Source organism: Oncorhynchus keta, chromosome 7 (assembly GCF_023373465.1).
Source record: "Oncorhynchus keta strain PuntledgeMale-10-30-2019 chromosome 7, Oket_V2, whole genome shotgun sequence".
NCBI lineage: Eukaryota > Metazoa > Chordata > Actinopteri > Salmoniformes > Salmonidae > Oncorhynchus > Oncorhynchus keta.
Window position 1 is genome coordinate 43,290,482 of NC_068427.1, and position 12,316 is coordinate 43,302,797.

General features: G+C 40.9%; 1 protein-coding gene across 3 annotated transcripts in view; it reads right to left on the reverse strand.

Annotated features, from left to right (window-relative positions):
* The window catches only part of LOC118371850 (SH3 domain-binding protein 4), an 85,848-nt gene extending 73,918 nt beyond the window's left edge, over positions 1 to 11,930 (reverse strand). Inside the window, exon 1 of one of the 3 annotated variants that reach the window (XM_035757478.2) lies at positions 11,786 to 11,930. The gene's annotated coding sequence lies outside the window, so the exon portion shown is untranslated. The remainder of the gene's footprint in view (positions 1 to 11,785) is intronic. The other 2 variants (XM_052522945.1, XM_052522947.1) reach the window with 2 other exon arrangements.
* Positions 11,931 to 12,316: the final 386 nt, after the last annotated feature.

Sequence of the window (12,316 nt, forward strand, 5' to 3'; positions counted from 1 at the left end):
AAATCACTTTATATTGTAGGGAGAAACTCACCTCATCCACCATCAATGTGTAGCACCCACCTGGGTGATTCACAGAGACCATTTTTGTGCCAGAACTTTCACCACACATCAGCTATCAGGTGGAGAGGTGAGGAGTGATACAGTATATGCCAATTAGGAACGAGGGGGAAGATTAGGTTGCCATGATGGAATGCGCAAGGTTTTGAATACAGCCATGACACCAGGGTGATCACCCCTACTCTTACAATTAGCACCATGTGATTTTGAATAACCACGGAGTCAGGACACCCGTTTTAACGTCCCATCCGAAAGACGCCACCGTGCAGAACAATGTTGCCAAATATAATCAAAATTGGTTTGAAAGTATTGTGTTTTACTCAAATATTACATCGGTTTATGCTTCTTGCGGTCAATTTGCAGTGTAAAAATATATTATGTTCTGGCACCCCGACCACCCACTCAAGAAAAATATGATTTTGGAAAAAAAGACGCTGGAGGAGATGGCTGCCGTTTTTTGTGCACTTAACCAATTGTTCTACTGTGTGTATTTTTTCACGTTTTTGTAACTTATTTTTTACACAATGTTTCTGCCACCATCTCATGACTAAAAAGACCTTCTGGATATTGGAGGGTAGTGTGTATGGCTCAGTACATCACTGGGGCCAAGCTTCCTGCCGTCCAGGACCTCTACACCAAGTGGTGTCAGAGAAAGGCCCTAAAATTTGTCAGACTCCAGACACCCTAATCATAGACTGCTCTCTCTGCTACCACACGGCAAGCAGTACCGGATCGCCAAGTCTAGGTCCAAAAGGCTTCTTAACAGCTTCTACCCCCAAGCCAGAAGACTCCTGAACAGCTAATCAAATGGCTACCCAGACAATTTGTATTGTGTGCCCACTCTCCGCACATTTACACTGCTGCTACTCTCTGGTTATCTATGTATAGTCACTTTCTCTACCTACATGTACATATTACCTTGACTAACTGGTGCCCCCACACATCGACTCTGTACCGGTACCCCCTGTATATAGCCTCCACATCGACTCTGTACCGGTACCCCCTGTATATAGCCTCCACATCGACTCTGTACCGGTACCCCCTGTATATAGCCTCCACATCGACTCTGTACCGGTACCCCCTGTATATAGCCTCCACATTGACTCTGTACCGGTACCCCCTGTATATAGCCTCCACATTGACTCTGTACCGGTACCCCCTGTATATAGCCTCCACATTGACTCTGTACCGGTACCCCCTGTATATAGCCTCCACGTCGACTCTGTACCGTAACACCCTGTATATAGCCTCCACATTGACTCTGTACCGTAACACCCTGTATATAGCCACCACATTGACTCTGTACTGGTACCCCCTGTATATAGCCTCCACATTGACTCTGTACCGGTACCCCCTGTATATAGCCTCCACATTGACTCTGTACCGTAACACCCTGTATATAACCTCCACATTGACTCTGTACCGTAAAACCCTGTATATAGTCTCTACACTGACCCTGTATATAGCCTCGCTACTGTTATCTTACTGCTGGTCTTTAACCATTTGTTATTTTTTACTTAACACTTATTTTTCTTAAAACTGCATTGTTGGTTCAGGGCTTGTAAGTAAGCATTTCACTGTAAGGTCACACCTGTTGGTTCAGGGCTTGTAAGTAAGCATTTCACTGAAAGGTCACACCTGTTGTATTTGGCGCATGTGACACATTTGATTTGATCCCTGCACTAAAGAATAGGTGTTATCCCAGAGGTGAATGTTTCAGCAGCGGTCTAGAGTCCTCGGTGACGTGAGTTTTATAACCACCCTGTGGTCCTTATAGCCTGCAGATAAACGGTGGTCTAGGAGACCATAAAACTTTCTACAAATTTAGCTCCAACATAATACAGAGACACTCTTCATGACACTATGTGTGGCTCTATTGACTATTGGCCAGTCAAAGATAATGTAATCAAAGACCAATATTGACGGAGAACCATAACAGAAGCCTCACTGTGTACATTGACTGATTCTGATGACAGCATCAGATTCTAGATTATTCAGTGACATCATCTGTCTCACATGGTACTAAGATTGGTTTACAGCCAGTGAGGAGATTTGAATGGGTTGGTAAACATTTGTCTAATAGCCCGACATTTCTATGCATGCAAACTTCTATCTTGCAAATCATACATGGTAATACAATTTCCTTTCAACACTTTAACTGAAAATGCATTAAAACTATGTTGTGGTTGTGTATCACATTGCAAAGAGTCTAAAACTGGCATTATGCCTTATTAAATGACTGTGGAAAACCCCTTTTTGCTAAAAAGAGGGGAAAATGGCTACTAGCTTTGGCTATCCCTCTCCACTTCATTCACTTGAAAGCTTTGAACATACATATTTCATTGTGAATTGGCACAAGGGATGAAGTGAAAAGGAATCATTCTTTCAATAAAAAAAATAGGGTGTCTTCCAACTGTCAATGCAGGCTTTATAAAATCAGACATTTAAGTAGAATTCTCTTCTCAACACATCGCTAGTCTCACCATGAAGTAGGAGGAATGCTATGGTAACATTGGAATCCAAAAAGGGAAATGTAGCCTCTGGTTTCACTTCCTAAATCTCCCGTTCTAAAAGACACTGCGTGTTCCAGGTTATAAACAACACCGGTTGTACATTCAAGACTCAGAATTGGAACACCCCAAAAGCAGATGGGCTAATGTTACACAAACAAAGCAGATGGGCTAATGTTACACAAACAAAGCAGATGGGCTAATGTTACACAAACAAAGCAGATGGGCTAATGTTACACAAACAAAGCTGATGGGCTAATGTTACACAAACAAAGCAGATGGGCTAATGTTACACAAACAAAGCTGATGGGCTAATGTTACACAAACAAAGCTGATGGGCTAATGTTACACAAACAAAGCAGATGGGCTAATGTTACACAAACAAAGCAGATGGGCTAATGTTACACAAACAAAGCAGATGGGCTAATGTTACACAAACAAAGCAGATGGGCTAATGTTACACAAACAAAGCTGATGGGCTAATGTTACACAAACAAAGCTGATGGGCTAATGTTACACAAACAAAGCAGATGGGCTAATGTTACACAAACAAAGCAGATGGGCTAATGTTACACAAACAAAGCAGATGGGCTAATGTTACACAAACAAAGCAGATGGGCTAATGTTACACAAACAAAGCAGATGGGCTAATGTTACACAAACAAAGCTGATGGGCTAATGTTACACAAACAAAGCAGATGGGCTAATGTTACACAAACAAAGCAGATGGGCTAATGTTACACAAACAAAGCAGATGGGCTAATGTTACACAAACAAAGCAGATGGGCTAATGTTACACAAACAAAGCAGATGGGCTAATGTTACACAAACAAAGCAGATGGGCTAATGTTACACAAACAAAGCAGATGGGCTAATGTTACACAAACAAAGCAGATGGGCTAATGTTACGCAAACAAAGCAGATGGGCTAATGTTACACAAACAAAGCAGATGGGCTAATGTTACACAAACAAAGCAGATGGGCTAATGTTACACAAACAAAGCAGATGGGCTAATGTTACACAAACAAAGCAGATGGGCTAATGTTACACAAACAAAGCAGATGGGCTAATGTTACGCAAACAAAGCAGATGGGCTAATGTTACACAAACAAAGCAGATGGGCTAATGTTACACAAACAAAGCAGATGGGCTAATGTTACACAAACAAAGCAGAAGGGATAATGTTACGCAAACAAAGCAGATGGGCTAATGTTACACAAACAAAGCAGATGGGCTAATGTTACACAAACAAAGCAGATGGGCTAATGTTACACAAACAAAGCAGATGGGCTAATGTTACACAAACAAAGCAGATGGGCTAATGTTACACAAACAAAGCAGATGGGCTAATGTTACACAAACAAAGCAGATGGGCTAATGTTACACAAACAAAGCAGATGGGCTAATGTTACACAAACAAAGCAGATGGGCTAATGTTACACAAACAAAGCAGATGGGCTAATGTTACACAAACAAAGCAGATGGGCCAATGTTACACAAACAAAGCAGAAGGGATAATGTTACACAAACAAAGCAGATGGGCTAATGTTACACAAACAAAGCAGATGGGCTAATGTTACACAAACAAAGCAGAAGGGATAATGTTACACAAACAAAGCAGAAGGGATAATGTTACACAAACAAAGCAGAAGGGATAATGTTACACAAACAAAGCAGATGGGCTAATGTTACACAAACAAAGCAGATGGGCTAATGTTACGCAAACAAAGCAGATGGGCTAATGTTACACAAACAAAGCAGAAGGGATAATGTTACACAAACAAAGCAGATGGGCTAATGTTACACAAACAAAGCAGATGGGCTAATGTTACACAAACAAAGCAGATGGGCTAATGTTACACAAACAAAGCAGATGGGCTAATGTTACACAAACAAAGCAGATGGGCTAATGTTACACAAACAAAGCAGATGGGCTAATGTTACACAAACAAAGCAGATGGGCTAATGTTACACAAACAAAGCAGATGGGCTAATGTTACACAAACAAAGCAGATGGGCCAATGTTACACAAACAAAGCAGAAGGGATAATGTTACACAAACAAAGCAGATGGGCTAATGTTACACAAACAAAGCAGATGGGCTAATGTTACACAAACAAAGCAGAAGGGATAATGTTACACAAACAAAGCAGAAGGGATAATGTTACACAAACAAAGCAGAAGGGATAATGTTACACAAACAAAGCAGATGGGCTAATGTTACACAAACAAAGCAGATGGGCTAATGTTACGCAAACAAAGCAGATGGGCTAATGTTACGCAAACAAAGCAGAAGGGATAATGTTACACAAACAAAGCAGAAGGGATAATGTTACACAAACAAAGCAGAAGGGATAATGTTACACAAACAAAGCAGATGGGCTAATGTTACGCAAACAAAGCAGAAGGGATAATGTTACGCAAACAAAGCAGAAGGGATAATGTTACACAAACAAAGCAGATGGGCTAATGTTACACAAACAAAGCAGATGGGCTAATGTTACACAAACAAAGCAGATGGGCTAATGTTACACAAACAAAGCAGATGGGCTAATGTTACACAAACAAAGCAGATGGGCTAATGTTACACAAACAAAGCAGATGGGCTAATGTTACACAAACAAAGCAGATGGGCTAATGTTACACAAACAAAGCAGATGGGATAATGTTACGCAAACAAAGCAGATGGGCGTTTTTTTTTTTTTTTTTTTTTTTTTTTTTTTTTTTTTTTTTTATTTCAGATGGGCTAATGTTACGCAAACAAAGCAGATGGGCTAATGTTACGCAAACAAAGCAGATGGGCTAATGTTACACAAACAAAGCAGATGGGCTAATGTTACACAAACAAAGCAGATGGGCTAATGTTACACAAACAAAGCAGATGGGCTAATGTTACACAAACAAAGCAGATGGGCTAATGTTACACAAACAAAGCAGATGGGCTAATGTTACACAAACAAAGCAGATGGGCTAATGTTACACAAACAAAGCAGATGGGCTAATGTTACACAAACAAAGCAGATGGGCTAATGTTACACAAACAAAGCAGATGGGCTAATGTTACACAAACAAAGCAGATGGGATAATGTTACACAAACAAAGCAGATGGGCTAATGTTACACAAACAAAGCAGATGGGATAATGTTACACAAACAAAGCAGATGGGCTAATGTTACACAAACAAAGCAGATGGGATAATGTTACACAAACAAAGCAGATGGGCTAATGTTACACAAACAAAGCAGATGGGCTAATGTTACACAAACAAAGCAGATGGGCTAATGTTACACAAACAAAGCAGATGGGCTAATGTTACACAAACAAAGCAGATGGGCTAATGTTACACAAACAAAGCAGATGGGCTAATGTTACACAAACAAAGCAGATGGGCTAATGTTACACAAACAAAGCAGATGGGCTAATGTTACACAAACAAAGCAGATGGGCTAATGTTACACAAACAAAGCAGATGGGATAATGTTACACAAACAAAGCAGATGGGATAATGTTACACAAACAAAGCAGATGGGCTAATGTTACACAAACAAAGCAGATGGGATAATGTTACACAAACAAAGCAGATGGGCTAATGTTACGCAAACAAAGCAGATGGGCTAATGTTACGCAAACAAAGCTGATGGGCTAATGTTACGCAAACAAAGCAGATGGGCTAATGTTACGCAAACAAAGCAGATGGGATAATGTTACGCAAACAAAGCAGATGGGCTAATGTTACGCAAACAAAGCTGATGGGCTAATGTTACACAAACAAAGCAGATGGGCCAATGTTACGCAAACAAAGCTGATGGGCTAATGTTACACAAACAAAGCAGATGGGCTAATGTTACACAAACAAAGCAGATGGGCTAATGTTACACAAACAAAGCAGATGGGCTAATGTTACGCAAACAAAGCAGATGGGCTAATGTTACGCAAACAAAGCAGATGGGCTAATGTTACGCAAACAAAGCTGATGGGCTAATGTTACGCAAACAAAGCAGATGGGCCAATGTTACGCAAACAAAGCAGATGGGCTAATGTTACGCAAACAAAGCAGATGGGCCAATGTTACGCAAACAAAGCAGATGGGCCAATGTTACGCAAACAAAGCAGATGGGCCAATGTTACGCAAACAAAGCTGATGGGCTAATGTTACGCAAACAAAGCTGATGGGCTAATGTTACGCAAACAAAGCTAATGGGCTAATGTTACGCAAACAAAGCTGATGGGCTAATGTTACGCAAACAAAGCTGATGGGCTAATGTTACGCAAACAAAGCTGATGGGCTAATGTTACGCAAACAAAGCTGATGGGCTAATGTTACGCAAACAAAGCTGATGGGCTAATGTTACGCAAACAAAGCTGATGGGCTAATGTTACGCAAACAAAGCTGATGGGCTAATGTTACGCAAACAAAGCTGATGGGCTAATGTTACGCAAACAAAGCTGATGGGCTAATGTTACGCAAACAAAGCTGATGGGCTAATGTTACGCAAACAAAGCTGATGGGATAATGTTACGCAAACAAAGCTGATGGGCTAATGTTACGCAAACAAAGCTGATGGGCTAATGTTACGCAAACAAAGCTGATGGGATAATGTTACGCAAACAAAGCTGATGGGCTAATGTTACGCAAACAAAGCTGATGGGCTAATGTTACGCAAACAAAGCTGATGGGATAATGTTACACAAACAAAGCTGATGGGGCTAATGTTACACAAACAAAGCTGAGAGAAGTGTTGCCTGGGTAATCCAGTTAATACATCCCTGTGGACACGGGCACTAGAAACATGGACACAATCAAACAGAAGCTACTAGAGGGATCGGCTTCCTCCATCTTAAGAAATCACTGTTGATTAAAACTGTTCAACACTTAGAGAACACAATCACTTACAACCCAGGCGGAATGGAACCATACAGAATGACCCAACCAAACCTCTAGTATGAGTGACACCTGGCAAAAAGTGACTATTATCCATGAGTCAGACAGGGTCCCAGGGTGCCCCGGGGCGAACAAAGCTGCACTGTCTGATTCCAATTGTGCCAGTGTGCCCTCTGTTGTAAAGGACGGTGTAAATAACCAGCTGGACCCAGCACTAATGTCCACGGGGAGAGTGCGGAGCGAGAGAGAGAGAGTGCGGAGAGGCACGTTCTCACTGTGGGAGCAGCTTATCTAGAATCACATGCACATTCACTCACACAATGAACTCCATTTAAATCATTTGTCACTCAAGAGGGAGCTCTGAAAGACGGAAAAATTAGTTATGCTTTGGCAGAGGCTTCGTATTATACAAGTGACCTGAGAAATAGCAGAAAGTAGGCAGAGACGTTGGTATTATACAAGTGACCATTGGTGCGGTTGGCTTCCGGGTTAAGAGGACTGGGTATTAGGAAGTGCAGTGACTCAACAGAAGATTGGAAGATGCATGACTCAACCATCGCCTCCCGTTGAAAAATTGGGGAGAAAAAAAAGGGGGTCAAAAATCTCCATGTCACCCGTTAGTGCACGAAGACGCTCTGCCCCGGGTGACGAAATAAAACATACAAGGACTAACCAAGTCTATGCATTATTCAATATGAACTTCAGTCCAAGTAAAAGAACAAGACTCTTCTCAGGCCCACAAACTGAAAAACGTTTTAATCCATTGAAATAGATCCCTGTCTTGTGCAAAAACATGGATTAATGTTGCTCCAAGATAAGTTATTTATTTTATACTGAACAAAAATCTAAAAACGCCACAATTTCAATGATTTTACTGAGTTACAGTTCATATGAGGAAATCAGTCATTTGAAATGAATTAGGCCCTAATCTATGGATTTCACATGTGTGGGAATAAAGATATGCATCTTTTGGTCAAAGATACCTTAAAATGGGCCACAGGATCTTGGCACAGTTTTTCTGTGCATTAAAATTCTCTAAAACGACATTGAAGGCAGCTTATAGTAAAGAAATGATCATTACATTTTCTGCCAACAGCTCTGGTGGACATTCCTGCAGTCAGCATGCTAATTGCACGCTCCCTCAAAACTTGAGACATCTGTGGCGTTGTGTGTTGTGGGAAAAACTGCACATTTTAGAGTGGCCTTTTATTGTCCCCTGCACAAGGTGCACCTGTGTAATGATCATGCTGTACAACCAACTTCTTGATATGTCACGCCTGTCAGGTGGATGTAACCAAAAAACAAGCCTACCACTGTAGTGTCGTCTGCAAACTTGATGATTGAGTTGGAGGCGTGCATGGCCACGACAGTAGTGGAGAGGGTAGTAAGTTAAGTTCCTCGGCGTACACATCACAGGAGAAAGTGCACCATATCCATATGACACAATTTCACTCCTATTCAAACTCCTAATTTACATGTTGCGTGAGTTGGTTTGATTGATACCATGGCAACGAATATCATGCATGCGAGCCAGTGCTGTTTGACCAGCTTTTCAATGGCGGGGAGACTTGATTCCGTCAGTGGAAGCTCCTCAGAGGAGGAAAGGAAGGACCATCCTCCTCAGTGAATTTTATGAAAAGAAAAATAGTGAAACATTTAAAAAAGTAATCCTTTCTGGATAAAACTACTAATACTAAAAATATTCACCAAATAACAGCTTAAAATATTCTCTTGCAATGAAGTTCTACAGTAGCCTCAACAGCACTCTCTGACATGTTGTCCATCCAATGAAAGGACCAGAGAAGGAACCTAGAACTGAACAAATAAACTACAGCAAGCTAGAACTGCAGTGCATAAAGTGTGGTGAGTAGTTTACTCAGAGAGAAAGACAATAGTTGAACAGATTTGAACAAATTAAGTTCTTAAATAAAGGAGAAGCAGCAGAGAGAAAGAGAGCTATTATTGTGTGGTATTTTCTATTCTTCTTAATTGACCTTCCCTTAGGGAATGCAGCTACTCTAGCCTACTCAACAACCCGACTCAGACATAGAGGAGTGCTATTGGATAGTAGGTTTACTAATGCATTAGTTCTAGTTTGTTGACTATAACGTTAATATGGTTACAACTTGATACCAAAAGATCCCAGTATTGCAATATTTGTTCCATGGCAAAAAGTCAAACATGAAGCAGACCAAACTCTATGGTCCATCAAAAAAACCTGCAGTATGTAAAAGTACTGTGTTCTATAGCTTGGGAAATAAATGTGACTCTGGATGACAATTTAATTATGTTTGTTGTTTCTTTTTTTCTCATTAGGGCTATTTTCCTAAAAAAGTAAAATTTGCTTTGTATTTTGTTTCCTTGCCACAATACTAATAAGTATAGTGATACTAGTATGGTCCAGGACCTAGTAGCAATGATGTAGGCTGTGTAGTGGTTAGCGGTTAAGGTATGAAGGTTTGGCTTGAACAGGTTTTTGCACCTGGTCAAAGACAGCTGTTGTGTTGTGCACTGAAGTCCACAAGCGAAAGGAAAATGTGAGAGGAGGAGAGTAGATGCAAGAAGGAATTATAAACTGGTTGGTTCGAGCCCTGAATGGTAATTGGATGACAGCTGTGGTAGATCAGACTGTATACCACGATTATGAGGTCTGTACTCTGGAGTGGGATCGTTTTGAAGGTGGAGGGTCCATCATGGTCTGGGGCGGTGTGTCACAGCATCATCGGACTGAGCTTGTTGTCATTGCAGGCAATCTCAACGCTGTGCATTACAGGGAAGACATCCTCCTCCCTCATGTGGTACCCTTCCTGTAGGCTCATCCTGACATGACCCTCCAGCATGACAAAGCCACCAGCCATACTGCTCTTTCTGTACATGATTTCCTGCAAGACAGGAATGTCAGTGTTCTGCCATGGCCAGCGAAGAGCCCGGATCTCAATCCCATTGAGCACGTCTGGGACCTGTTGGTATCGGAGGGTGAGGGCTAGGGCCATTCCCCCCAGAAATGTCTGGGAACTTGCAGGTGGCTTGGTGGAAGAGTGGGGTAATATCTCACAGCAAGAACTGGCAAATCTGGTGCAGTCCATGAGGAGGAGATGCACTGCAGTATTTAATGCAGCTGGTGGCCACACCAGATACTGACTGTTACTTTTGATTTTGACACCCCTTTGTTCAGTGACACATTCAATTTCCGTTAGTCACATGTCTGTGGAACATGTTCATGTCTTGTTTATGTCTCATTTGTTGAATCTTGCTATGCTCATACAAATATGTACACATGTTAAGTTTGCTGAAAATAAACACAGTGAGAGGATGTTATTTTTTTTTGCTGAGTTTACATTGAGCAAAGTGATAATGCTGAATGTGGCTGCTACGAAAGAACTGTGTGCGCACGCAGGTGATTAGGGGTGTATTCATTCCTGCCGAAAATGTTTCTTAAACGGAAGCAAACGGAATGAAACGGGGAGGGGCCTATATTAATTTTTCCAATAGAAACTCTAATTTCAACTGTTTGTACTAATGTTTACAGACAAGATCAGCACGATACAGGCAAGACTATACAAGGCATTATGGAATGTGTCACCTTGATTACTCCCAATTTATCTATAGACCTGTTCACCTAAATTATAAACTTTCAGTTGTAGGCTAGGTTCTAGTAAGCTCATGATGGGTATACAGCATATTCGAGGAGCCTTGAGCTGGGTGAATGGAATATTAATCAGTCATCCAATATATTGTGATAGAAATAATGATCATTAAAAAAAATCGACCTCCCTAATCTTGATCGGCACCGACTGTCACTGCATTACATCAATGTTGCTAATGCACCACTCTTAAAACGTTTTAAATTGTTGTTTTCAATAGGTGATGGAGAGTGGAGACAATTTCGACAATTTATGACTGCTATTACTCAAGGCAAAACTGTTTTTATAATTGGCAGCAAAACTTGTGTGGAGGCAGAGAGATATAGTGATTTATAGGGTGCATGACGTGGTAAGAAGAAACAATGTAGGTAAGAACTACAAATTAGCACCGCAAAGACAGAAAAACCCACCCACCTTTGGTCAGCTAAGTGGCTACACTGCCCCTTCGGCTCGTAAAAATATCCAGCCATAAAAATTATAATAGTTTCCATTAAAATAACATCACAACGACGGTCTCCATTCTGATTGTTTTTTAAAGTTATTCATAAATGAGCTAATGAGGTTCCTAAACTATGAGAACGCAACTACATCATGCAAACTGTTTTTGTCGACGCGAGCACTTCTGTTTGGATGAGAGCATAAGTTTAACATTTGAAAACGTGGGAATAAGAACTTTAAAATCTTAGCTCACCTAGTAAAAGTCCCTTAAATAAATCCTTTGGAATAAATGCATCAAACGGGCGTAGTTTTGCGAGTTCCCGACTATCCAGTTGTAGTCCTTTGTGAGTCTTTGGCGATGGGAAGAGAGAGCAGGACCCTGCTGATGTCACCGCGAGGGAGGGGCATGGATCAGAGTACTTTCATATGGATATGATGTCAGTTTAGGAGTTTCAGATTACTTTTCACTGTACTACTGTAATGTCATAAAAAAAGATATAATATACTGGCCTACTACTCTCATTCTCATCATACCTCACTGTTTGAAAATACCACGGAAGAGATTTGTAAGATCAATAGGCATATAGTTCTCATAAACAGACCCATTGGATGTCAAAATCAGATGTACGAAGTACAGAAGTACTTTATCAGGAGCTAGAGCTATGACTATCTTGGTAATGTCTGGTTGCATTTTATTCTCAGTGAATCACACTATCCAACCAATCTTCCTGTATTTTATGCAAGAGAGAAGAAGAAACAGGTTCTTGGAAGTAATTCCATTAAA